The following is a 26,346-nucleotide window of genomic DNA, read 5'->3' on the forward strand; positions in this document are numbered from 1 at the left end:
TCTCCCCGGTGTCTGTGGTCCTAAATGTGAATGTGAAGCTCCAAAATGTTCATTATTAAATGTATAATGGAATAAACAGTTATATGTGAAAATATATTTTGAGAAATAATTCATAAAATCATTACAACTTAGTATATGATCTATGAAGTTTAAATTTGCTCCATTGGACTTCACTTCCATTTTACTAAACATTTTAATTTCAATATACCTGTTGTATTTTATAATTGCAATTGCACCCAGAACACACTTAAATTAATAATGTAAAACAAAGGCTGCTAATGCCGCTTTCCTAGCAGGCAAGGTTGTGAGATGTTGGCTTGAGGGACCACAGTGTGTGTGCGTGTCTTACACAAATAACTGATGCAGAAACTCTGAATTTTTACAGTTAGCTGTTGACATAAAAAAATGGTCCTTCGTCAACCCCGTCTCGATAGCAAGCCAGCTAAGCAGGTTGCATGTGCAGCTTTGTTAAGCTACCTAAATAAAAATGTTTGCTCCAGCGTCTTTGCACTCGGTTTATTAATATCAGCAGTTTGCCGACTGATTCAGAATTACTGTACTTTGACATTGTCGTTGCTCGAGCTAAAAGGAGCTAACTGGCTAGCTGTGTGATTAGCTGAAAAGGTGGTGACATCGCCATCGTGATGAAAACTACCACTGCATACTAAAAGTTGACATAAAATATAAACAGGCTTAGGGTAACACAATCCAGTCAACATCTTAAGTTCCTGGTAGCTTCGCCCTGAAGACAAGGTGCCCCCTGAGAGGATGACTGAGTGGTGTATGACATCATCATGACATCACATGAAACAGCTGTGAGAAACAAAACATTGGTGAAGCAACAACGACCCTGAAACAGAGACTTAATGAACACCTGAAGCAGACAACGTGAGCTGTCTGTGAACACCGGGCCAAAACTGCTCAGGGCATCCATTGGGAAGAGGTCAAAGGTCGTCGATGTAGGACATTAAAGAAGGAGATTCACAACTGAAAACTACATCTGTACACAGCCCCCTCTTATTAGACAATGTTCCACACTTGGGTTACATAATACAAGTGCGCCAGCTTTATTCGCTGATGGGAGTGCAGTGAGATGCAGGTGAAAGCTCTAAAAAAAGTAGTAAGTAGACCTTGAATTGAAATCATCTTGTCATAAATTGGTTTAACATTACAAGTTTCAAATAGGATTATTTTTGGATTACATTACATAGCTGATGATTGAATCCGTGTGGTTCTATGGAGGCATAAATGCCCTAAAATCACCATTTAACTACTTTGTAAACTGTTTGTTTCTGCCTCAGGGGCCCCAGAGATGTATTTGAACAGTAAACAGGCCAAATGAAAGAGCTTATGAAATCACTGAGGTGGCTTAAAACAGTGTGGTTTATTACAATGTCTTTAGGAAACACAAAACTAAGGAGCTCATTTCAATTGGTCCTCTAATCCCTTTTAGATTAACAGTGAATTAATTTGGCAGTTAGCAAATCCGAACCTTACCAGTAAACTAAATCACTGGTATAAAAGGCCTGGTTATGATGCAGAACAAAGGCTAATCTGTTTCACAAGCCACTGCTTCATCTATTCAACCCCCCCCCCCTCCCCTCCCACTAGCCTCCCCCCAGCACTGCCAACAAACGTTCAACTGGCCGCCTCACATAATTAGACCCGTTTGCCGGATTGGCCCTACCGAGAGGGATGAAACAATCCCACAGACAAACATTAACCCAGTCTCTGACCCGGCAGCTTGTCAAGAAGATGAACATCTGAGACTGCTGGGAGAAAAAAACAAAAAAACCAGCATTCCACTTCCAGTAAACCAGGAAGGGGGAGGGAGGGGGATTTTGGGAAGTTTGGTGAGTCATCACTTTTTCTTTTCTACCGGCTCTCCCCCATTTGACATTGCACCACGGAGCTTCACTACCTCCACAGCAGATTGCTCCGTCATGCTTTCAATGGTTCCCCCCTTTAAGTTTTCGCAAGTGTCTCCTATGTACCATTGCTGCCAGAGTCACAGCTGCCTGCACAGCTGTCACCAACATCTTTGTTGGTGCCGACAGATGCTTCACTTTGAAACCTGAGGAGACTTACAGCATTAGAAAAAAAGAGGAGACATGCAACAACTTGAACCTCTGCTTGCTTAGACAATTGGTTCGTCACTCAGGTCTGCTCTTGTGAGTGTGTTGAACAGTTTCAAGTGATTGGGTCAAATACAGTGGATGAGATGAGTCAGTGCATGTCTGCAAGCATGCTGCGAATTTATTACTCGCTAACTTCATCTCGTGTGACAATAACATGCTGACGAATGCTTGTTAAATGATGACAGTGCTCAAATATAGGAGCTTTTACTGCAGTTTCAGGAGGAAACCATAATGGAAAGTGTTTCAATTCTCATTGAGAAAACCACAAACTTTATTGCTGTACTTTCTTGCCCTATTTTTATGTCAGCTCTTTTGTGTGACCACTCATTCGTCCTTAAAGCGCTTTGTTCCACTAACTGATCATCAACATCATTTTGTGGTCAGGGACTGTGCCCGATGGGCCCCCCCTGCACGCCACACAATAACACCCCCAAACCTTGTATTAGGGGCCTTTTTAGCTTCAGGGGCTAAGCTGCTCTCTGCACTGCTCAATGCAACACACATTAACACAGGATATTTATCACTCTTTAATGACAGACTCCACAAAGGATGATGTCACCGACCGCAACACGACAACGTACAACAAAAGGGCGGCCGTCCCAATGCCCTCTCAGTTGGACCGCACTGACCTTATGTGATTGATAGGCCTCAGTCTCAGTGGGCTCTTTGTGCCAGTGTGGTCGTCGTGGTATGTGGCACTTGAGGTCTCGGTGCTGCTGCTGCTGCTACTGATGACTAAGAGTGACTAATCAAAACAGTCGTAGAAGCCGGCCTGCTTCACAAAGATGGTTGTTCCCATTAAAATGTCATCAAACACTTCATATAAGGCAGTGTTTGCTCTTGCGGACAAGCGTCTATCACCTTCGTCAGCTGTACATGGTCAGACTGTTTGTGTTATGTCTGCGCACAGTTAGTTAAAAGCACTACATGCACACAGCCAAAATGCTTGAAATATGTGTGTGTGCTCCCTGTTAATTAGATATGGATAGATATGACATGTAGGCCTTATTGGCTCTGCGTCACCTGTCAGGCTTCATTTGTAGACGTGCCAGTTGTTGTCGAGATGGGTTTGTCCATCCTCAGTCACAACAGCTTGAATGGGGGTTCTACTTTACTTCCCCTTCTCCTTCCAGTGCATCAACTTCATAGATGTTACAATAAATAGACCTGGAAATCCCCTTTTCCCACACTTCTCATTTAAAACACAATTTTCTCATCATTGATAGTGAAAAATTTAACTTATTTACACTTTAACTATTAACACACACACATACATGCACACATTAATCAGCCTGTATTAAGTTAAAAGGACCCATCCTGTCCCACAGCTATTGCACACAAAACGATTTCAGTTTCCAGTAAAGGTAAATAACTTCAGCATTTCTCTGAAAGTGTTCCCTTGTGCATAAACACACATATTTAACCAGTATACTCATCAAAGACCTTTCGTTTGAAATACATTAAAAAACAAACAACAAAAAAAAAAAAACCTAACAACGTCTACCGTGATTTATGAAAAACAAAATCCATTACTTCTCCAAAACCTCTGCTTGTGGTTTTCCTTCAAACGGGTGCTTTGCTGGCTGACTCACTGGCTGAAGTACAACGGATTTCCACTTCCACTTTGGCCTGCTCATCTGAAACGCTGCAGAAAAAGCACTGCGAACGGAGGGAGGAAGAGATGCAGATCTGGAAGCCATTAGAAGCTGGCAGCTGTGGCCTGGAGTGGCTGATTCAGAGGAGGAGAGAAGAAGAAAGAGAGAAGGAGGGTACGCCACATGATTGCCATAATGATTTTAATATCTGTGCATGTGTAGGTCATTAATGCAGAGCCTTGTGATTGAACAGCAGGGAAGATGAAGACTGTAAAAAGTATTTTCCAAAGGAAGTTCCTCTTTAGAACTCCAATGGTTCTGCCTGCATTTCCTCTCGAGAGTTGTAGTGTCTTATCTGCCTGTTTATCCATCCTCTTCATCAGATATAGTTTTTTTATTGCTTCCTTCCTGTCTTGATAAGTTTGTGACACACACACACACACACACACACACACACACACACACACACACACACACACACACACACACACACACACACACACACACACACACACACACACACACACACACACGCGCGTATGTTTCATTATCCCCATATGGAACATATTTGACGTTCATTCCCCCGTCCCTTACTCTGACCTTAACCATCACAACTACTACACACCGAACTTTAAGCCTTACCCCTAAACCTTAGGGAGCAGCAAATTCAAACATTCAAACACGTCCCAAATAGTTATTGTTAAATCATCGCTTGGCAACTATAACGCAGTAAGTCTGCCAAGCTTTGGATTTCTCTTCATGATGAAGTGTTGAGTATGGGGGCTCGACTAAGAGTAATACTCTGGGCACAAAACTTTTGGAGGGGGGCTTGTTTTTTGTTTTTTTATCACTCAAAAACAGTCATCTAACCATAGACAGTGATTTAAAGTGAGTGTAGCTTTCAGGTCTGAAAAGTGAAGCTGATGCAGTAGTCCCTGAAAGTGCAATACCACCGAGGGGGGAGGGGCAAAGGGGTTGGGGGGGCTATTTGACAGGCCTGGAGTGCAACCGGGTTTCCCCGGATACGTGAGCGGGTATAATGTCCTTGGGTTCTCAGTCAGATTAATTATATGTAGCCATCAAGTGCAGTTTTAGACTTTTGATGCTCAAAACATAAAAAAAAAAAAAAATCTGCATTAGTTTATGCTAGCTAGCTACAGCTGATAACGTCTGCTGGCAACAGTTGTCATTTTAGCTGACAAGATCCAAAGCTGTCAACTAGAAATGAGAGATAAACTGTTTTAAAGATTACTTGGAGTTTATAGTTGTAAACCCTCCCCTGTTAACAATGTAAACTATTTTCAGTATTTGTGTAGGAAGTCTGACAGGCGTAGGAGCATTACTTAAACCAAATGGGGCTTTGTGAACAGTCAACTTGGACGTCCTGTGGTTATAATCACTGATATGCTAACTCTGGTGCATCCATGTGAGTCAGGTGTCAGGTTAGTGCCAGGACAAGGAAGTGAGACGGGTTTTCCATAAATAGTAAGCAGACAGATTCCACAGGAGCGTGTCCAACTCTCCAATACCCTGTTTAAAAGGCCTGTGGAGAAGCCCCCGGTACGAGACGGGGACCATGGGACTCTGGGTTTTCACCCATGACTCACCCATGCGAATCATAAGGATGCACACCACACGACTCATCCAGGATTCAAACGTACACTCTCACACATGCAAATGAAATGTGTAACATGTTATATGCAGGGGCACAAACACAGTAAAAAATATGGATGTGAATATTCATGGTTTTGGGTTTTAGTGATGGCAACATTTGTAATCTAGGTCAGTGAAGTTCAGTGACTGAGTGAGAAAAAAAATCTCCATCTGGGATTTCTCCATGTTTCATAGGCCTGCCCTTACAAATACACTACATTTATTTGAGAACGCTATCTTTATTACTATTTAAACTCAAGTTGCTGTATTATACTTTATGAGCATAACGTCTTTGTTCAGTGACACAGCATGAGAAGCTGGGTTTGTCCCTTTGACTGTACAGTGTCTCGATTTCAAAAGCACACGAGTAAACCTCTCTCCGCATGATAGATTTTCAGTTACGCCCACCAATCGAACCAAACCCTTCTCCCTCCTCACCTCTCTGCTCTTCTCCTCACCTCTTCTTTACCATTGTGTTTTGCTGTCTCTCTTCAGCATCTCCGGTGGTCTGACATCATCGCTGCGGTGGTCTGACACCCATGTGGGCCTCCAGGTCAACAAGAGGGAACGGGGGACATCAACTGGGTCAAAGAACACACACAGAAAGAGAAAGACAGAGGGACTTTCACCTGGTATGAGTAACTTTGTTGGCAAGGAAAGATAATAATGCTTGTAAAGCCTCCCTATAGATTAAAACCAAAGAGCCACAGCCGTAATGGTAGTGAACCTGAGCTAAACAAACGTATTCTTAACATGAGCATGCCACACGTTTCTATAATGATTGAGGCCATTTAAACAACTGATTCCATTTTATGTCAGGATGGTGTAAAATCAATATGCAGCCATTTGAAATTTAGGAGATTTAACTACAGTTGCAATTCTAAAATCATGGAGGGACTGAACGAAGTGCTCTTATTCAGAGATTCAACTATTAAACCGCAACAGCTGTGAAAATCAGAATGAGTTTAAGAATTGCTCGCTTTTTGTCACTGTCCTTTAATTTCTCATGTCAGATCCAGATGGTTCTCATCAAAACAATCCAATCTCAATTTTGGATAAATAAATAAAACAAAATAAACATCCGTTTTCAATACGGTCTAACTGTTTTGAGAATAGAGCCATCTTTTATCCTTCAACTGTAACTTCAATAATACAATCCACTTTTATTATCATGTCCCAGGCGTCATTAGTCGATTTCCTGTGTTTGAGTGAAATTTTCTTGAATAATTAATGAGAAAAAGAAAAATCCAACTGTGGAGATACATCACTGTATCCTGTTATATATGGTGAAATATGAATTGCTGGATTAAAAAAAAAATTCATTTCAAGAACAAAACACGCAATGCGAGTTGAAAGTAATAACATCAAGATAAACAGAATAGTTATCATGTTTAATTAAAGAAAAACTGTCAATTTAATTCATTTCAAAGGAGTCTGAATACTTTCTGAAACAGCTATAAATACTTATACAAGGCTTGGGTAAAAAAAAGGAAATATGTAATCCAGTTTGATGGTAAATTTTGAAGAGCTATCCAAGGATTGGGCCATAAATATGTATATACAGCACATGTAATTTTATGATGCGTCACCTTCCTTTGCATGTCTTTTCCCAAAGAAAGCTTGTAATAATAGCATAGGAATACTTGTATTTGATGAATAGAGCTGTCTGACCGGTTGCAATGAGTTTCAAATCTATGCTAGTGGATTTACATATACTCTCCTGGCATGAACTGAAACGAGCAGCTATCTGTAAGCAGAAAATCAGCATTTGTAGGCAGTGAGCCAGAACATTAAAAAAAAAACATTCAGATTTGAGGCAAATCAATTTGAGCAAACTGGTTGCGCAGCAGTTTCCCCAACACCCAAAGCACTTCAAACTCTTGGAAAAGATTTCAACCTGAAACAGGTTCTGTTTAAAAACAGAAAGAGACCGGTTGCTGCCTGCACATGGGTTTATTGGAGTTTTATGGAATTTTTTATGGCATAATATTTGGAAACAGACTCACTGAAGAAGAGTTGGGAAAAATTGATTGATTGTGAAATATAAATACTCAGTCACCTGCAGGCCTGCTTGTGAAAGCACCACATTTATGAAAGAGATCTAAGCAGAGGTGTTATGGAAAGCTGCCATCTGTATGTGGTTGTGTCCTTTATATTCTCCACACGTGTAAGTTTAAATACACACAGTAACAGGTTTCCACGATGAGAAAATCGAAGACAGAAGACAGTCAGATTTATTTAACACAGTTAGATGATATATGATTTATTTTAAGCTTCCAGTGTCAGAAAGTCCAGATCAAGATACATTTGGTGTGAAGTGTTTATAAAATAAATTAAAAAAAACTCTTTTGCATGCACTTTTAACAGGGTCCCTATAGGGTCAGCTCCGCTCCTGTCCAACTGGAATTCAGTATCAGATTATGAAGTAAAAATTCAATCTTTATCTTGCCCTGAGCTACAAATCGAATTAAACCTGAAAAGCACCTGGAAATCTGGGTGCTCTTTGCATCTGTTCAGAACTAAATAATGTATACATGTTTACATTTCTATGAAGAAAATATGGTGTTAAAATGTAAATATCTGCTCCAACCTGAGGTTCAGAAGAGAACTCCAAAAGTTATACTTTTGAAGGAAGGAGGTCGCGCTTTTCATCAAGTCTATGTGAAAACTTTTCAACAATTTGACTTGAGAGATACAGGCAAAAGATAACCCTTGCCTCATTCATATGACTCTTTCAAAGGGGGAGGGAGGAGCACTGTGACATATGTCCTTCATGAACTTCTCTCAATATTGATGTTGCAGCTTAAAACAGAAATATATCACTTCCTTTTGTGTTTATTATTAGCAGACAAGGTCATGGAATTTACCAGAAATAACTTTGTTAAGACCAGATGATCCTCCCATGATCTTTGGGATGTGAGATGCAGGATATGCTGAGAAGAGGTTGTGTGCTGAGATGATCAAGAGTTTCATCATTGTTTTATGTCATCTCTGTGTTGTATTTTTTATCAAGGCTGTTTGCAGATTGATGTAAAACATATCGTGACACATGACACGTACAGTATGTGCGCACTCACACATCCATGTACCGAATCACTTAGTAAACAAACTGGAGTAATTTAGTTTGTAAAATACCGTGACTGGATGAATCCACACTAAGCTGCATGAGATCACTGAATACATATTATGAAAGTCTGATAAAAAAAAGACCGCAAACGTAGTCTATGACTACGTGCTCAATGTCACATTCTTCTAATGCAAGAAACACCCACGGCCGCCTTTTGAACAATACTATTCTTCACACTTAATCATAGCTGTTATTTATTACTAGAAAAATGTATGTTATTCGAAACTTTGCACGCTGTGTTCCTCTTTTGATTTACACAAACCTGAATGCTGCTTGGATGACAGCTTCCATGGGTTGTGGTTTGCGAAATGATTGAGCAACACTGTTCATTGACGTATACGACTTTAACTTGATGACTCGACTTCTTAAAACTCCTTGTAATGTGTTAACACACATGGATGAAAACCACAAAGAGACAAATCACAAACTAAACATACAGGGGGAGGAGGAAATAATAGAAAATCATTCAGAGTTAAATAATGTGGAGTGGAGGTTGGAAGCTCGTGTTCAGAGAATTGGTTGCTTTGTTGGTCCAGACTGAAACAGCTTTTGGATGGATTGCCATGAAATTTTGTGCAGACGTCCGCAGAGAAAATATCCCTATGAATTTTGTCATTCTCCGACTCTTTCTCTAATGTCATCATTAGGCTGCATGACTTTTGCGATTTCACACAAATGAGTAATAACTAATGCCATGAAATTTGGTCAGCACAGTCAGGATGCAGAGGAAATTATTCCGTTGATGATTCCCTGACTTTTTCACTTTGTGCCATCACCTGGTCAAGTTTTTAACATGATTTTTGTTTGTGACCGAATACGTGCAAAACTAAGGATAGTCCCATCAGCCACGGCTGTACGTTGTTTATTGGGGGTAATTAGCGAACATTAGCATGCTATAACGGTGAAATAACCAAGCAGTAAACAACAGTGACGTCACCCATTAGTTTTTTAACTGTTGTTATGAAGCCTCAAATTCCAGTTTTGGAAAGGCCCTTCTGGTGAAGTACAGTGGGGCTTCAAGTCTTGTTGCCATATTTGTGCTGATATTGCATTAGACTGCATTATTGTTTGCTTTATTTTGTCCAACACTTTAACTCTATTCGCACCAAAATGCTTGTGCCTCGGAGGGCACTGCAGCTGCATTCGCTGAGGGCGCAGTGAGAGTGTATTGGACTCGGCATCCTGCCACAGGAGCTGCTGCTCTCAGGGCCTTCCTCATAAATCCGTTGTGAAAGCTCTGGGGCGTCTGACCAGAAGGGGAGAGCAGAAACGAGAGGATAGTCGGCTGCTGTTTGAGAGAAAGATGGAAAAACACAAAGACAGGAAAAGGCTATTTGCCAAAACAAAGGAGAAATCCTTGAGCTTTTGCCCATTTAGTTGGAAACAGCTTCTCAGGGTAAGAAAACAAATGCATCTGAGTGAAGTATAACCATTCATCTTCAGTGAACAGTGATACTATATATAGCTAAAAGAATGACAGTAATACAAGACATGGTGATATGGAGATCACATGAAAAATCATGCATTGTTTGACATTCCTTTCTAAGCCATTTGATTCCACGCATCTATGTCTTGTTCTTGTTCTTGTTGTGTGTGTGTGTGTGTGTGTGTGTGTGTGTGTGTGTGTGTGTGTGTGTGTGTGTGTGTGTGTGTGTGTGTGTGTGTGTGTGTGTGTGTGTGTGTGTGTGTGTGTGTGTGTGAGAACACTCAACCATGAAAAGCTTTAAAGTAGGTAGCTTTTGATACATTCCTATTTGTTTTCTGGGCACGAGATCAAAGTCAGGTGGCCTTAAAATTAGCTCTGAGGGGTTTTGTATTGTGTGCCGCCGCTGAGTAAAGACCTAGAGGAGAGAGCCAGTCCTTTAATGTTGATCCAAAAACCATACTTTCCACTTCGTAACACCATTTCACAGGTGAAAGCCGTGTCAGCCTCCATGAAACTGATTCCCACAGTGAGCCTTTGCAGTAACATGGTGAATACTAATGTAATGATCCTGGGTTCATCCTGTTAATTTGTATGGATAAGTGATCCAAATTCATATTCTGGAGGAAATGAGAGGCCCGTGGAGGCAAAAGCTATTCTCAGTGACAGAATCGGATTATGTGACGATCCATATGCAATCACTTTATGCCAAGGGAGAAGACAGACGTGGAGAAGAGATGGCAGAGAGGAGACGGAGGGATGAGAGATGAGAAGGAGGTGTGGGGGTGTGCGAGGAGAGGGAGGCCGATACGGAGGGAGAGGAGGGCGATGGGAGAGCGAAATAGCAGGGTTGCCAGGACTCCAAAGCTTGTCTGTCATTCCGTGCGTCAGTCAGCCTATTCCCAGGCTCACACGCAGGTAGCCTACAGTATTTGCGCAAGTGAGTCTATATACACACACACACACACACACACACACACACACACACACACACACACACACATACAAACACACACTTTTTCTCACTCCATCAACGCAAGCTGGAAATATCCCTTTTTATCCTCTTGTCACAGTCTAATTAGATTCCACCACCACAGCAATGCTTTCCCCCTCTACATTTTTCTCTCTTTTTTTTTTTTTACCTCACTCACACTCTCTGCCACACTGTAGCACTGCAGCCCTTCTGGCAGTTTCCTTGGCAACAGCTGCTTCCTGTTTGTCTGTCTGTGTTGCCATGAAGGAAGGGTATAGGGGTGATGTTGGTGGCGGCAGACGGCTCACTAATGACAATAAAGTGGCCCTGAAGTGGACATCAGGTTCACCTGGTAAACATGTCTCAGAATAGCAGCGGCACAAGAGCGGCACTCGGGCCTCTGCTCGTATTATCACCGTCCGTTCTGGGGAGTAATTAGCACAATCACGAGGGAGCAGTAATACGCTGACCTTCATTTTGTTCCTTTTGCTCATCAAGGTAACATCCACCCTGGGAGTTGCATGATAGTACAGCTCTGCTTTTGCTTTATAACAGAGTTTTTCAAGCTTTTCAAGGCAAAAAAAATTCTCCAGAGCCAAACTGACCGCTCACAACACCCCACTTAGTTACTGTTGCTACGCCTGTCACCTTTTTCTGTTCTCATACAGCACATATGCAGTGTATCGTGATCAACAGGGTCACATTTACCACTCATAATCCTCAGTAATCAATGTCTCTTCATACACAGGTAAATAATGCAGACTTCATATTTCTTTTACGTTCAGTTAGTTGAAAGTTTTATCTCAAGATTTCAATGTTTTCACCTGATTCATTTTAAAACAAGAACCACATGAAAGGGTCTTAAATATACTCTTGATGGCTCTAAAACAGACCGAGGTTAAAGCTGCTTTTCTCAGGAAAAAGTCCTGCATACCCACCAGGCAACGATTCATGTACCAGACATGGAAATAAAGAAACAGCATTGTAGCAGTGTCCCTAGTTATGATGGAGTATCAAGGTAACATGAAGACAAAAAAAGAAAACAAGAGAAGGAAGTTCTTGTTTTTTGCATTTTGAGAATAAAGTTGAAATGTCAAGAATAAATTTGACATTTTCAGATTAAAGTCAAACTTTTGAAGATCTTATAAAATGTATTGTGTAGATGGACTTCTGAAATTGTGCTTCAGAATCAGTGGACTAGCAGACTACTTCAGTCCATCCGCTTTGGAGGATGCCCGGATCAAATGTGCACTGACAGTCACAGAAAATCGGCATGCTAACATTTGCAGCTTCTGTTAGAGTAGACAAACCCACCAGTCACACTTCAGCTCTTGTGTTGTTTGGTTTTGAAAAAAAAAACTACAACCAATTTCTCTCCTCTGTAGTATTTTTATCCCTTGTCATGTTTTTCATTCACCAAATTAGAAATCACATGACCCCAAAGTTGGAAACCATTGTTCTGTATCTGATGATTAATTACAGGACGGTGGTTTGAGATTTATCCTCTCATTAAGAAAAACAGAAGCTCTGCAGTTCCGTTTTAATAAACCTGCCTGTTTTCCAGCCTCTAACGTGAGCCGTGTAACACCCCTGTTTCAAGTAGCCCACACAGTTCACCAGCATAATTAATCATTTGTGGCATCTGTGCAAACATAAATATGGGCACCGCTGACCTGAGAGGAACTAGCTCATTGCAGTGAGGGAGGTCAGCGCGAGTCAGTCGGAGCAAATTAGACCTCAGAGTCCTTAGAAGAGCTCAGGCCATTTCTGTGATCGCTGCTTCAGTGTTTTAGACCAGAGTAAAATATCAAACGATACAGACTTACATGCATTTATATGAACACTGCACATTACTTTTCGTCGCTTCCATATGAATTTGCTTTTGTGTAAGTTTTACGCTCTGTTGAGAGTGAATAAGTCTTTGCAGAGTTCTCAACCTGAAGTAGGTGAGTGAGATATTGCGGCTGTGTTACCTTTAGCCAGAAAGGGATTTGCACAACAAACTAATTCAATGGAAACAGTCATCTTCGTGTTGCAACCTGAGAATCTTATGATGCTTTCAATTTCTCATTAACTGACCTGAGCAAAACATGTGTTGTAATTTGGATCTCTGAAAAAGCGCACATATCGTTTGTTCTTGCACATTCGAAGAGCGTGTTTTCCGCTCTGCGTTGTCATCCCCACTTGTAAATGACTTCTAAATGTGCCAGTGAGTGAAGCTCAGAGTCTTTAGCGACAGATGAATGCTTTGAAGTCATCGCATATTTCTACAGCAAGAAACCATAATGACAGCCGTCATATTTGTCTAAGCATCCCAGACATCGCTGAGGCAGCGTTTGATAAATGCCTAGAAGAAAATAAAAACTTTGCGCCCAAAGCATTTGTTCAAAGACGAGGTCTTTGCCAAAAGCTATTGCAGTGTTTTTGGCAAGAAGTGAGGGGTATACCCGTATCTCACAGGAGACAATAGCTTCTATTTGAGAAACTTCTGAAGTTCGCAGGTACAACACACGGTAAATAGAGTATGTGGGGAAAGTATCTTGTTCCATACCGGTCTGCTTCCCTCCCAACTCGCACAGAAGATAAAAGAGGAAACACGGCAGAAAGAGAGTGGGAAACACAGAGCGACTTCAAAGCTGAAGAAGAATTTCTTTAAACATGGTTCTCCAAAGACCACATCAAACACGAGGGGAGGCGAAGAGGGGGTGGGGGGGGGTTTGGGTTCACGTGTATGCATGTACATAGATGTGTGTGTGTGTGTGTGTGTGTGTGTGTGTGTGTGTGTGTGTGTGTGTGTGTGTGTGTGTGTGTGTGTGTGTGTGTGTGTGTGTGTGTGTGTGTGTGTGTGCATCATAACATGCCACAAACTAACCGAGATGCATCTAGGCTATTCTGCTCCAACCCAAGTGTAGAGAAGAAAAAGAGGCTGTCAGCTCTGATAAAGAGTTTGTAGTGCGTGTACATGTATGTCTGTATGTGTGTGTGTGTGTGTGTGTGTGTGTGTGTGTGTGTGTGTGTGTGTGTGTGTGTGTGTGTGTGTGTGTGTGTGTGTGTGTGTGTGTGTGTGTGTGTGTGTATGCGTGTACGTGTGCGTGTACGTGTGTGTGTACATGTGTGTGCGTTTCTTCTCATTCTGGGAGGCCTCTTCAGCACCCAGAGAGCACTTCAGCACAGCGGCTGCCAAGGAGACGATCAGAGGGTGGCCCCGCAGCCCACACACACGCTCACGCATCCTCACCCTGCTGCATCAGGGCTCCCATCATGTGTGTTCTCACACACACACACACACACACACACACACACACACACACACACACACACACACACACACACACACACACACACACACACACACACACACACACACACACACACACACGCACACATCAAACCACACACTTCTTGCTCTTTTATTGTGTATAAACCAGAGTGGATATTGATCGTTTTAAACACAGCATTTACGACGCAAATGCTATTCCTAGGGCCTAGAGTACACCCACACACGTTTTCCCCTATGATGCACATACACAAGTGATACCAACACACACAAGTGAACAAACAAACGACGATACATTAAAACAGACATTCTTGACATTCCTGTAAAACCCTCTGGTATCATCTGCTGGAAACTCAACACGATCACTTCTGACTCAGTGGCCCTTCATCAGAAAAAAACACAACCTTTCTCCTGTTTTAACGAAGCTGTCTACGGAGTTTCAGACCTGGTGTTTCATGCTTCACTCAGTAACAATGGCACTAGTGTAAAAAGGCAGACTGCTTCAATTGGAAATTGTGTGAAGTATTCCAGTCTGAGGTTGGTGTGCTGTCTGACCCCATGGCTCTTGTCTCTTCCTTTCTTTTCACTGTGTTCTTCCTACTTTTTGTAACTCTGGCAGGAGAGCCATTGTGGATCTGTATCCTTCCTGTCGGCCAATTCTCTTTGGATCTGAGGCCTCCCGGCGACTGTCCCTGCCCGTCTGTCTCCACTTCTGCCCGTCTGTGTGTCTTGTTTTTGTGTTTGTTTCTTCCTGATACCTGTTAGTGATTATGATGAGGTCTCTAATTGACTTTACAGATGTGGGTTCATTTGGTGTTTGCAAATAAGCTTAAAATGCATTTAGGTAACAAGACAAAGAATTTACATCCACAAGATATCTGTAGCTGTATGAAAAAAAAAAAAAAAGCATGTTCACATGCTAAATGAAAACGCTCACACAATGATGTTAAGCATGTATAAATGTGGTTAGCATGCAAATGTCACGACTTAGACATATTTCTGAAATGTTGTCATAATCAACGTATGAATTATTGAGTCGTGGCCCCTAGTGTGTTTTGTGAGGTCAACTGACCTTTGACCTTTGAGTCCTTAAGTCCACGTGAATGTTTGTGCTGAATTTGAAGAAGGTCCCTCATGGCGTTCCTGAAACATCACATTCACAAGAATGGTAAGAGCATTTCTCACGGTGACCTTGACCACCAAAATCTATTCAGTTCATCATTGAGGCAGAGTGAACATTTGTGCCAAGTTTGAAGAAATTCTGAGATATCACATTCACGAGAATGGGATCGACGGACAGGATGGACATGATGTCACATTGATGTTTGACCACAAAAATCTTATCAGTTCATCCCTGAGTCCAAGTGAACTTTTGTGCCAAATTGTTGAAGGTCCCTTCAGATGTTCCAGAGATGTTGTGTTTATGAAAATAGGATGACAGGATACGTGACGTCACAGTGAGGGTCACTATCTATGACCTTGGACCAACAAACTCTAATCAGTTCTTCCTTAAGGCCAAGTGAATGTTGTGCCCAAATTGTAAGAAAATTAGATATCGCATTTCGAGAACAACACGGATGCACGGACGGACGGATAACCTGAAAACATAAAGCTTCCAGTTTTGACTATTGCTTGCCTGGAGGCACAAATATAACTGTTAACAAGAACATTTGTTAAATTACAATGATTACTGTGAACATTTTGTTCTTTCTGTCCCTATGTAATGCTAGTCCTGTCCAAATGGGGCTCAAGTCAACAATGAAACATGTCATGTACATGCATACAATACACCCACAAAACACCTCAGCTCTGATAAACTGGTAGCAGTTGGACAGGGTGACCTTTGGTTGACAGTTGATAATCTGTACAGCTGTTATGGCAACAGTGGAACACTGGAAACCTATCATAAACACAATCACGTCACACCTCAGCGTTTACGCTTGGCATTTATCATTTGTGTCTTCCAGTGAAATTTACAAAAGACGGACAAAAAAACACACAGCCACAGGATGAGATCAGAGTTTGAACTTCCTCTCTACCCTCTAAACATCCTGTGTAAAAACCATTCTACCGCAGCAGCAGAGGAAGTCACGTCTGAAAAGAAGGACACCGGGTTTAGTGGGACACGATGGGAACTACACCACAGCGGGCCGAGCTGAATGACAAATTTATGTAAATACTGCAATCAACACAAATACAGTTTATATTCAATACAACTTCCTTCTCACAACCAAGCAAGCGGGGCGTTGAAAAGTGTCTGACAGGCATTCGATAGCATCCATTCATTACGGCATGAGACTCTCAGCCAGCTGAGCGAGTGTACTAACCTGCGTGAAAGAATCCATACTAATGTGATTAGGTTTGATGCTGCAGATGATTTGCCTCAGGACATTGTTCTCCTCTGTGATCCTTCTTAATTGATACACGGATGTGGGTGGATGGCTAAGGCTAGCTAGCGAGGGGAGAGGGAGGAACATGAAGAAAAGGGGCTTCGGTGCATGCAAAAGGAGACGGGGGAAGAAGCACCTGCTGCGTCCACATGGCTCTGAATGGCCCGGTTTAAGTGGCTGCACTCACGCATGCATCAGTCTGAAGCGAAGCCCCTGCTGTGAGCAAATGCAGTTGCAAGCACATGGTGCCTCTGATCAAGGCTATTGGCAAGATGGTTTGTGTTAACCGGGGGTGGAGGGGCGGACCAGAGATAGTAAGCCTGGCTGTTTATATTGAGGGAGTTGAGGCACAGGTGCATGTTGTAAAGAAGGATAGTTAAGGGTGAAATGGGGATAGAGGGGGAGGCGGATGACGGGTAAAACAATGAGTAAAGCAAACAACAGAAATGGGAGTATAGGTGGAGTCCAGTGTGGATGTTTGGAATATTCTCACTTTCTACAAGGTGCATGACAACAAAGCACATTGTAGAAAGTTTTCCCTGACCCTTAGAGAATCTGCACACACCGTTATAGGTCATTACTGTCCTGTTTCTGTGCTCATTATACTGTGACATACTGTGACAGCAGTGGAAATTCATTGGTAAGCATTAATTGCTGTGTGCTTACAGCAGGGATGTAGACCTTTGATGTCATTAACTGGTTAATGGTCACATCAGTATTGTATAAATGACAATTCCAATGTTTATTCAAATAACAACCATTATCACAGTTGTGTTAGTATTTGTTAGCGTACGTATGTGTGTGTGTGAAGCGGAGAGCAGCAGATGTGAGCGATAGCCATTGTGTGTGTGTGTGTGTGTGTGTGTGTGTGTGTGTGTGTGTGTGTGTGTGTGTGTGTGTGTGTGTGTGTGTGTGTGTGTGTGTGTGTGTGCGTGTGTGTATTTATGTGTGTGTATTTATGTGTGTGTCAGCAGAGAGAAACATCTGTGTGCAGACCCACCTGCACGCAATCATCTTCATCCAACTTCCGCACTTATTTGTCGGTATCACAAAGAAATCCCTCTACTTATCCACTTATCCTACTTAAAATGACTTTTCCATTTCAGCACTAAACTGTACACATGTCCATATATTCAGGATTAGATGTCAAGAGTGTTTATGAGTCACGCAGTTTGAAAGCTCATCTTGGCAGATGTTACAGCCAGATAACATCAAACGAAAGCTGGATACACACACAGACACACACATAATATATACGCAGTTAAAACCATCCTCTATATGAGTAACTGCACAAACTGAGCTGAGTCGGTTATCGAGTGCTTCTGGTGGGGTAAAGACAAAGCTAACCGACTGCGCAGGACTCCGCCAAAGTTTGTGCTTAAAGTTTCTTTTACATCTGACACCGAAACTTGCTTTTGCTTTAGTGTCAAGGGGCGTTGCAGCATTTCAAATTTAGATGAATGGAGATACTCTCAAACAGTCACTTACACCACATCGCCGTCTCAGAACGTCAATGGGATGAGAGTACAACTCTCGCTATTACTCAAAGTAGAAGAGAAAGTTGACGGCTCCCTACAGATGCTTTGTTTTACGGGGGAATGTTCAGACTCAGATGTCAGAATATGTGCTTGTAAAATGTCAAATAAACTGAGAGTAGCTTGGATACAAAGTCAGAGTGGGTGATTAGCATCAATCTCTCAAGCTAAAATACCCACAAAGAGACACAGAAATAAAGTAAAGGAAGAGCAACAATGGACTTCCTCATGTGAGACAGTCATTTTAGCCACTTTGTGTGTGTAGGGGGTCCGGCGGTGTGTGTAACTGTGAGTGTTCGGGAGTGAAAACAGCAGCACTAGCAGCACATACACCAACAGCGTGCCGGTGTGTGTGTTTGTGCAGGTTGTGGGGCAGCAGTGTGTGCATATGCAGCATGAGGAGAGCGCTGGGGGGAGACCACCTACACTTCCACCTGCTCTGCCTTTTAGAGGGGCCTCTTCAATCACAAGGCTGGGGTCATTATAGATGCGAGCCTCTAGCCGCCAGGCATTGTTTAGCTATTTCTGTCCTCGCGCTTTTTACAGTGAAACATCGAGCTAAAGCCCCATTAAAAAACCTGCACTTCAAAACACGAGCAGCCGTGACAGGAAACATCGAGCCCTGCATATCAGACTCTCCTTTTTTCACAAGTGGAAAATAAAATCCTGAACTGTACTTTCTGAGGCGACTTAGAAATGTGAGTTTATTTTTTTTCTGGAACGGGGGATAATTCTGCAAAACTTCACCATAACAAACTTGTCTTTATTATGGAGGTAGATGTGATAATAAATGAGGACACCGCCGACTTTGTCCAGGCTGACACGGTGATGAAGAATGACAAGGCAGCGAACTGTTTGACAGGCACTGTGAAGATGACTAAGTCCAAACTTTCAGAGTGAGATACGAAGTCGGAAGATGTTGTTTGTTCTCGACTTCAGGGGAAATGATTTGAAGGCTTCTGATGCCGCAGAAAGCCTTTTCCTGTGTTTCGGTTTGCTGTGTGCAGCTCATTCCCTTCAATTCGACCACATTTTATATTAATTGAAAGGATCTGGTTTCGGGCGAGTTGAAAATACATTGCGCATGACTATAAGATTAAAAGAGTAGTTTCACATTTTCTGAGAGTCCATTGATACGGCTACAGAAACAGAAATAGGGGGAAACAGCTATGAACATATAGCCAGTTTTCAGCCTAAGAAAAAAATCTCACTAATTATATCATATGAAGGTTATATCTTTTGTTTTTTTTTCTATACAAAAACTTAAGCATAGAAATTAAACATTGTGTGTTTATGTGTGGAGATGTCTGCTGCTTCCAAGCTAAGCTGGCAGCATATTTACAAAATGTAACAGTGCTTTAAGTCTTATCATCCTATTTGCAATTAAAAAAAAAGCTAATAAGTGCATTTCCCCAAATGTCTAATTATTATGTCAACCTTCAAACTCATAAGCCTCAGATCTTGCCAGATACCATCTTTGTTTGAAACACTAGTAAACAACTTAGCCATGCAAACAATTACGCTGTAATTTGTGACCAAACAAAACTCTTAAACGTCCCAGAGAGCATCTATATTTGGTGCAGGGCTTCCTAAATCCACTACTTAACGTAAACTACATTAAATGGGAGGTAATTAGTGTGCCACTAACAGACCACAAGCTGCTAATTGTGCTGCCTGTGGCTGCCTCTGCTTGCCTCCACCCATGACTGCTCCTAATGTCGACCTTTACATCTATGCGGCATGAGATCTTTGTCCGAGCGCAGAGCACGCAAACAGTAATTGTCAGCTGAGGTGAGGTACAAAAACATGTCTGATAGCAGGCTGAGCTAAGGCAAGTGTGTGTGTGTGTGTGTGTGTGTGTGTGTGTGTGTGTGTGTGTGTGTGTGTGTGTGTGTGTGTGTGTGTGTGTGTGTGTGTGTGTGTGTGTGTGTGTGTGTGTGCGTGTGTTCAGCTCAAGCTGTGTACAAGGTGTTGCACCAGCAAAAGTGCATTTACATATGTGAGTAAGAGTGTGACTGTGAGTGTGAGTGAGAGTGGAGTGCCGTGTCTGTGTGTGTGTGTGTGTGTGTGTGTGTGTGTGTGTGTGTGTGTGTGTGTGTGTGAGTGGATAAAATATGTGGGTGTTTGTGGGGGAGTTGGATGATTTTTACAGGCACTGATTCACTTGAGGGCATCCGTGTCCGGGCTTGTTTAAGATGTGCCGGGTGCTGGGCGCTGGGAATGGCGCTCAGTTACGGGATCACGCAAAGGCTCCCTGAGGCTTAACAGGAGTTGCCGACGCAGACAAAGTCAGAAATTCTGTGGTCTTTTATGTTGACGGTAAAACCTGCATGTGAGTGTTTGCCCCCAGAAACTGCTGCCACTGCACCTTTTCTCTGAACCCAAACCTAAGACGGTCCCGGTGGATTTTTTTTTTTTTTATCACACAAGCACTTGCACAACAACAAACTGAAGACACATGTGTTATATGATTTATTGTACTGCTGTTTGATTATTTTACTTGATAAGATTTAAGGGTGTGTGACTTACAACTTACTCACCCTGCCGTTATCGCCTTGAGCCATGAACCTCTGCGTACTTGCCGATCAGCGACGTTATTCCCGTCAAGGTGGTGACCTTCCCGTCATTCGTGTCTGCCCGAAGGGATTCCCTAGTCTGGTTTTACCCACGTTATGATGTCCTAGCGTCTGGCTCTGCAAAGTTTCTTCTGTGTTTGTTTGGACTCCGACTAGAAAGGAAACCAGGAAGTGGATCAGACACCAAAGATGAGACTGACATGGGTGAAAAACGTCTGCTGGCAGACAAAGTGGAAAGGGGAGCTTTGCAAAGCATGTGTGATTGTTGACACACACACAGAGGTTTTTGATAAAAAGATTTGATTAGTTATCAAAGTGAGAGCAGAAAGAATTATGGAGCAGCTGCTTTCCGATTTGCCTGCGTTGGCAAAAAAGTGAGGAAATAACTGCTTGGGTTGATGATTTATATTACATCCTCATAGGCTGACATGGCAATAGTGGAGAGGAATTTTGTTTAAATAAAAGCCATGTTTTGACCATGTGGCAGATAAAGAACTAAAAGAAAACACACACACCGATTGCCGAGCGGCTGTGGCTGTCTGACTGAGCCAAACCATAACTGAGTAGACCCACTCGAAGAAGATTTCCAAGTTGTTTGGCAGACGGTAAACACACTGCGATCAAATGTGTGAAGACTTCAGTGGAGAAGAGGAATTCAGGCAATATATTTTATTTGCCACTTCAAGACCGAAAGGATAAAATGTCTGTTATCTCCAATCTCTGCCTTCCCTGAGACGCACAGATGCACACGCACACACACACACATACACACACACACACACACACACACACACACACACACACACACACACACACACACACACACACACACACACACACACACACACACACACACACACACACACACACACACACACACACACACACACACACAGAGGAAAGATCTGGAGCCAATTTTTCTCTCATGCCCAAACAGCCTCACCCCCTCGTTCCCCTGTTTCATTAAATGTCCTCCTGCGCTACAGGCTCCCTGGCTTTTAGCTTATAACTCTGAATAGGGCAAGCTCATTAAGAGCACATTCGGCATTCATGACCATGATTACATGTTCCTGCGCTACAGACTAATGAACAGAGAAGGAGAGGAGGAGGGAAGGAGGACAGGACAGTGTAAAAGGAGCAAAACAAGGTTGAATGGAGCCATGGGACACAGCCAAACATGTTGACCTCTGGCGCCAGCATCAGTGACCCACACTTTTGACTGACTAACAGTTTTCTCTTGCTCTGCAGTACATGGCACATTGCCTGCCCGCGAGGCTGCCCCCTGTAGCTCTGGTCAGTTACCTGACTCACAGCTCCCACAGGCGGTTTCAGGTCCACTGAGCAGGATGGACATGTGAACTTGCAGTTAGTACGGCCATGGACAGCACTTGTGTGTGAGACCACGTGGATCCCCAACAGGCTTTTCACCCTCCTCCTTTTATGAAAAATTAGAGCAAGAGGTTGTGACATACGGAGGTCAAAGGTCTTGCAGAGAAGGAAGAGAGTGTCCCATTTGGACTCTAAAATGATCAAAGGATTTGACTTTGCCTTGTTGTTTAAATGAGCTTGTCTTTGCAGTAAAACAGCAAAAATGTAAAGTAGTTTAGTGTCGGCAATAGTTTCATGGCACGTATCTGTTGAGAGCGAAGATTAACAATTAAACTACAATTAACGCCTCGCAGTTGTTTTTCTCTGCCAACCAGTCAAGTTACAGTTTACATCCATATCTGTCCAAACTCATGTAAAATATGTTGTGAAGAGTTTGAATAAATCTTTATATGTGTTCACATGCTTGGCCAATAAAGCTGATTGACAGCAGACAAGGCTTCAAATACAGATGTTGCTGCAAGAATGCTACAAATGCTAAAATGTGGATGTGGAGTCATGACATTAAATAATGCCAGAAATGTGTTTTCAAAAACATTATGATGTCACAGTGAAGTTAACCTTTGACCTTTTGTCTATGAAATGTCATCGCTTCATGATTTTATCCGATTAAACATTTGTGTGAACTTTTGTAATAATTAGTGCATGAATTTTTAAGTTATTGCCACAAACATGTTTTGTGAGGTCACAGTGACCTCTGACCCCCACCATCTAATTAGTTTATCCTAGAGTCCAAGTAAACACTGGTGCTAAATTTAAAGAAATTTCCTCAAGGCGTTCCTGACATATTGCGTTCACAAGAATGGGAATGACAGATGGGATGGATGTAACGATGCCATAAACTTGACCTTTGACCTTGGCTACCAAAATCGAATCCATTCTATAGTCCAACTGTATGTTCGTGCTATGAAGAAATTCCCTCAAGGAGTTTCTTTCCCGAGAAATCGCTTTTACGAGAACAGGACGAACTGAGGACTCTTTGACCTTTGACTCACAAATTCTAATCAGTTCACCTTTTGGATAAAACTGCATCAGGCCATTCTTGAGAAATCAGATTCTTGAGAATAGGAAGTGCGGACGGACAGATGGCTGGACTGATGGACACACAAACATAATGTGTCCAGCTTTGACTATCACCAGAGGCAAAAAAAAACAATGTTAAGACATGATATTAAATGTGTCTCAAAATTATAGATGTAGAGATTTTTCACCTCAGCTGATCTGGACTTGCTGTGCACTCCCTTGGTATATTGCCTTGGGCATGGGTGTAGGTGCAGTCTGTTTCCCTTCAACTATGTCCTCGTGTAACATCAGCAAGATCTTTGTTTACTCTCTATTGGCAGTGGTTTGAGTTTCGTATGTGTCCATCACTGCATCTTACATATACCTGCAGCCAAGCACGATGTTGTTCATGATTTCAGTTAAGCACTATAAATTGTGTTCATGAATACAATTTAAAGAAAAGTATGAACAGTATGAAACACAAAAGAATTAAGGCTTGGCTGTTCAGGAGGAGGTGGGGAATAAAACACTCTCTGTGGTCATAATTTAATTAATCTCCCTGGTATTTTAACCATGGTGATAACATAGTCTTTAAATAGATATGGACAGCAAGACAAGACAAAAGAGAGCACCTACTAATAATACATTTGGTGAGTTTCTAATTTTCTAATGGCTTTAGTTTTTTCCATTGTAGATTTATTGGTTCCTATGTGTGGCTGATTCTGTCAATCAGATTAGCAAAAAACATATCTGACACCAACCATTTTCACCCACAAGTCAAAATCACTCTGAATTGAAGAAATTAAGTAGAAGAAAAGCAGCTATTTGTGGGAAATAAATCAGAAAATCCACTTTGATGCACAAGTACAGTTAGTGTTATGTCTGGACTGATTATTCCTGCAAGATGCTTCCCATAAAAACACTCTTTTTAGGCCTGGGTATTTTACTATGACACAATTATAGCTCTAAAAAATGAAGGCAGATCGTGAGACCCTAAAGATCTTTTCATGCTGATAATGTCAGACAAAATTAGACGCAGTGATGCATGTCAGGCTTGAAGTCAATCAAGCGTCTCTGATTAAAAAGCTTACGAACTTTGGCCTTCAGATTAGTGGCATATGAAGGTTGAGAGAGACTGCAGCTGAAATGTTAATAGTTCAACATCGACCATTTGGGATTGACAGCGTGGAGCGGAGAAAAACACCATCAGGCCATCATGTGATGTTGACGAGGATGATGATGGTGATGCAAAATGATGATGGATCGCTCTATTAATAGACCTTGGTAATAAAGTGACCACAGTCACAAAGGAGAACAGCAACGCTATGGATGAGAGGCCCCATTATGTCCAAATGAAGGAGTCAGCCGCTGTGTCAAGAGGGCCCTTCACAAACAAACCTCATCTGACTGAGCCTGTCTTTCTCTTTCTCTTTCCCCTTGCCCACCCCCTCTCCCTGCGCTCACCCCAACTCGTTTCTGCTGAGTGGGTGTTTGGAGGAGTTGTGAAGGTCAGGGCAAAGACTCTGAAGTGAGGGAGCCAGCTCGGGGCTTTGACCTCGGATTGGCCCCCGCTGCCCTAGCTGCTCTGAGTCACAGAGATGGAGCCATCTCGCCAACCGAAAAGGGCGCTGCGTTGTGGAAGAGCAGACGACAAAGTAGGCTGCTGCCCGGCGCTGACAAAAGGAGAGTTGTGCAGAGGTGGCGAGGCACAATGGGACGGTTTGAGAGAGGAGGAGGTGAGCAGCACTCAATCCTCTCCATAAGCACCTTATTGTGAAAGCCAGCTTTGTTAAGACAGCATCTATAGGGTGAAGAAATTAAGGGGATTTTCCTGTGGAGGAACTGATGACACTGTGATTCGGGAGGGGGGAAAAAGTGCTTCATTCCTGTTACTTGTGCATTAAAAATGAAAAAAAAAAAAAAATATTACTAAACCTCTTCCATAGTCATCGTAAATAAGTTCTTACTTGCTTGTGGAATAAATAAAGTCCTTCCTTCATTATTTCTCATGGGGTCAGAGAAACTAAAGGCAGATGTGGGACATAACAGATAAAAAAAAACCCAGAGAAAATGCTTATCTTCGTTATCTTCTCCCTTCATGCAGATGTTCACACTGTGGTCAAAAAGTATTCTACACTCCACCCAAAGATAGACGTGCTTGTTCACACACACACACACACACACACACACACACACACACACACACACACACACACACACACACACACACACACACACACACACACACACACACACACACACACACACACACACACACACGTAAACACACTTTTCTTAATCTTACGGTAAACAGCTTCCTGCACCCTCAGGCTTTGCCTTTCCTAAACTCACATAGGAACCAGAGCAGGTAACACTCAGTTGGTTTTGGCACTCGTCCATGTGATCCTGACTGTTAAAACCGAGTCTGTTTGCCAAGCGGCTCGTCCTGCCCTGGAACTGTTTGAAAGTTTGCCCAAAAAATATGCATAAAAAAACCCCCAAAAAAACATCAACACTAAATCCTGGAGCAGGTCTGGCTATCAGTTCAAACTTCTGTCGGAAAAAAAAAAAAAAAAAAAGCAGAACTCAGAGGAAGGAATTTCTGTACTATAACAACTTTAAATCTAAACAGACTAAACAGAGATGTGACTAATCAAGATGTGACTAAGATGTCGGACACTTTTTTTAATGTTTTCGCAAAGAGCTGAAAACTGATAACTGAAATGTTCCACTAATCACCACGTCATTGTTCGGAGATAAATTCGCCCAAAATTCACAGCTCTGCTGCTTCTAATTATTGGGGTGATTAATAGAGATTGTCCAACACAAACAATATCACATATGAAACACGCCATACAGCTGTCTCAACATTCACACATTTGTCTCTCCCACTGGTTGGCTAACACCAGTGCTTTTGACTAACATTTGGCAGGATGGCACGGTGCCACCTCACGAGTGTTCCCGTAAACACTCACCACTCTGGACCCTGTACTGTCGCTCTGTGCCAAAATGTCACAGGCGCTGTGGTCAACCTCGGACCGCAGTGCTGAATAAAACCTTAAACCCAAGAAGAACCAAGCTGAGCAGGGCCGCATCAGAAACAGGCAGCTGCACACAGAATAGAATTTATAAGGGAGGTGGCAAAGTGGATGCATAACACTGCCAGGAACTGTTGTTTTCCTCTGTTTATCCATAGTCCCATGGATACTGACAAAAAGCCATAGAGTGGAAATAGTGGCTGTGAATACCAGAGAATTACCTGAGATGAGGT

The 26,346-nt window shown here is 42.3% G+C and overlaps 1 long non-coding RNA gene across 1 annotated transcript; it reads right to left on the minus strand.

The window, feature by feature from the left end:
- Nucleotides 1–3,308: 3,308 nt before the first annotated feature.
- LOC138622342 (uncharacterized) lies at nucleotides 3,309–20,835 on the minus strand. Its single transcript, XR_011311008.1, has 4 exons — nucleotides 20,652–20,835; nucleotides 15,259–15,329; nucleotides 5,845–5,967; nucleotides 3,309–3,867 (listed from the first exon to the last, which is right to left on the minus strand). It is a non-coding gene; the product is annotated as an uncharacterized lncRNA (long non-coding RNA).
- Nucleotides 20,836–26,346: the final 5,511 nt, after the last annotated feature.

The sequence above is a fragment of the Brachyistius frenatus genome, unplaced genomic scaffold, assembly GCF_029030835.1.
Source record: "Brachyistius frenatus isolate BFR_SWC_R1_liver_20210118 unplaced genomic scaffold, ASM2903083v1 Contig_36, whole genome shotgun sequence".
Classification (NCBI taxonomy): Eukaryota; Metazoa; Chordata; class Actinopteri; family Embiotocidae; genus Brachyistius; species Brachyistius frenatus.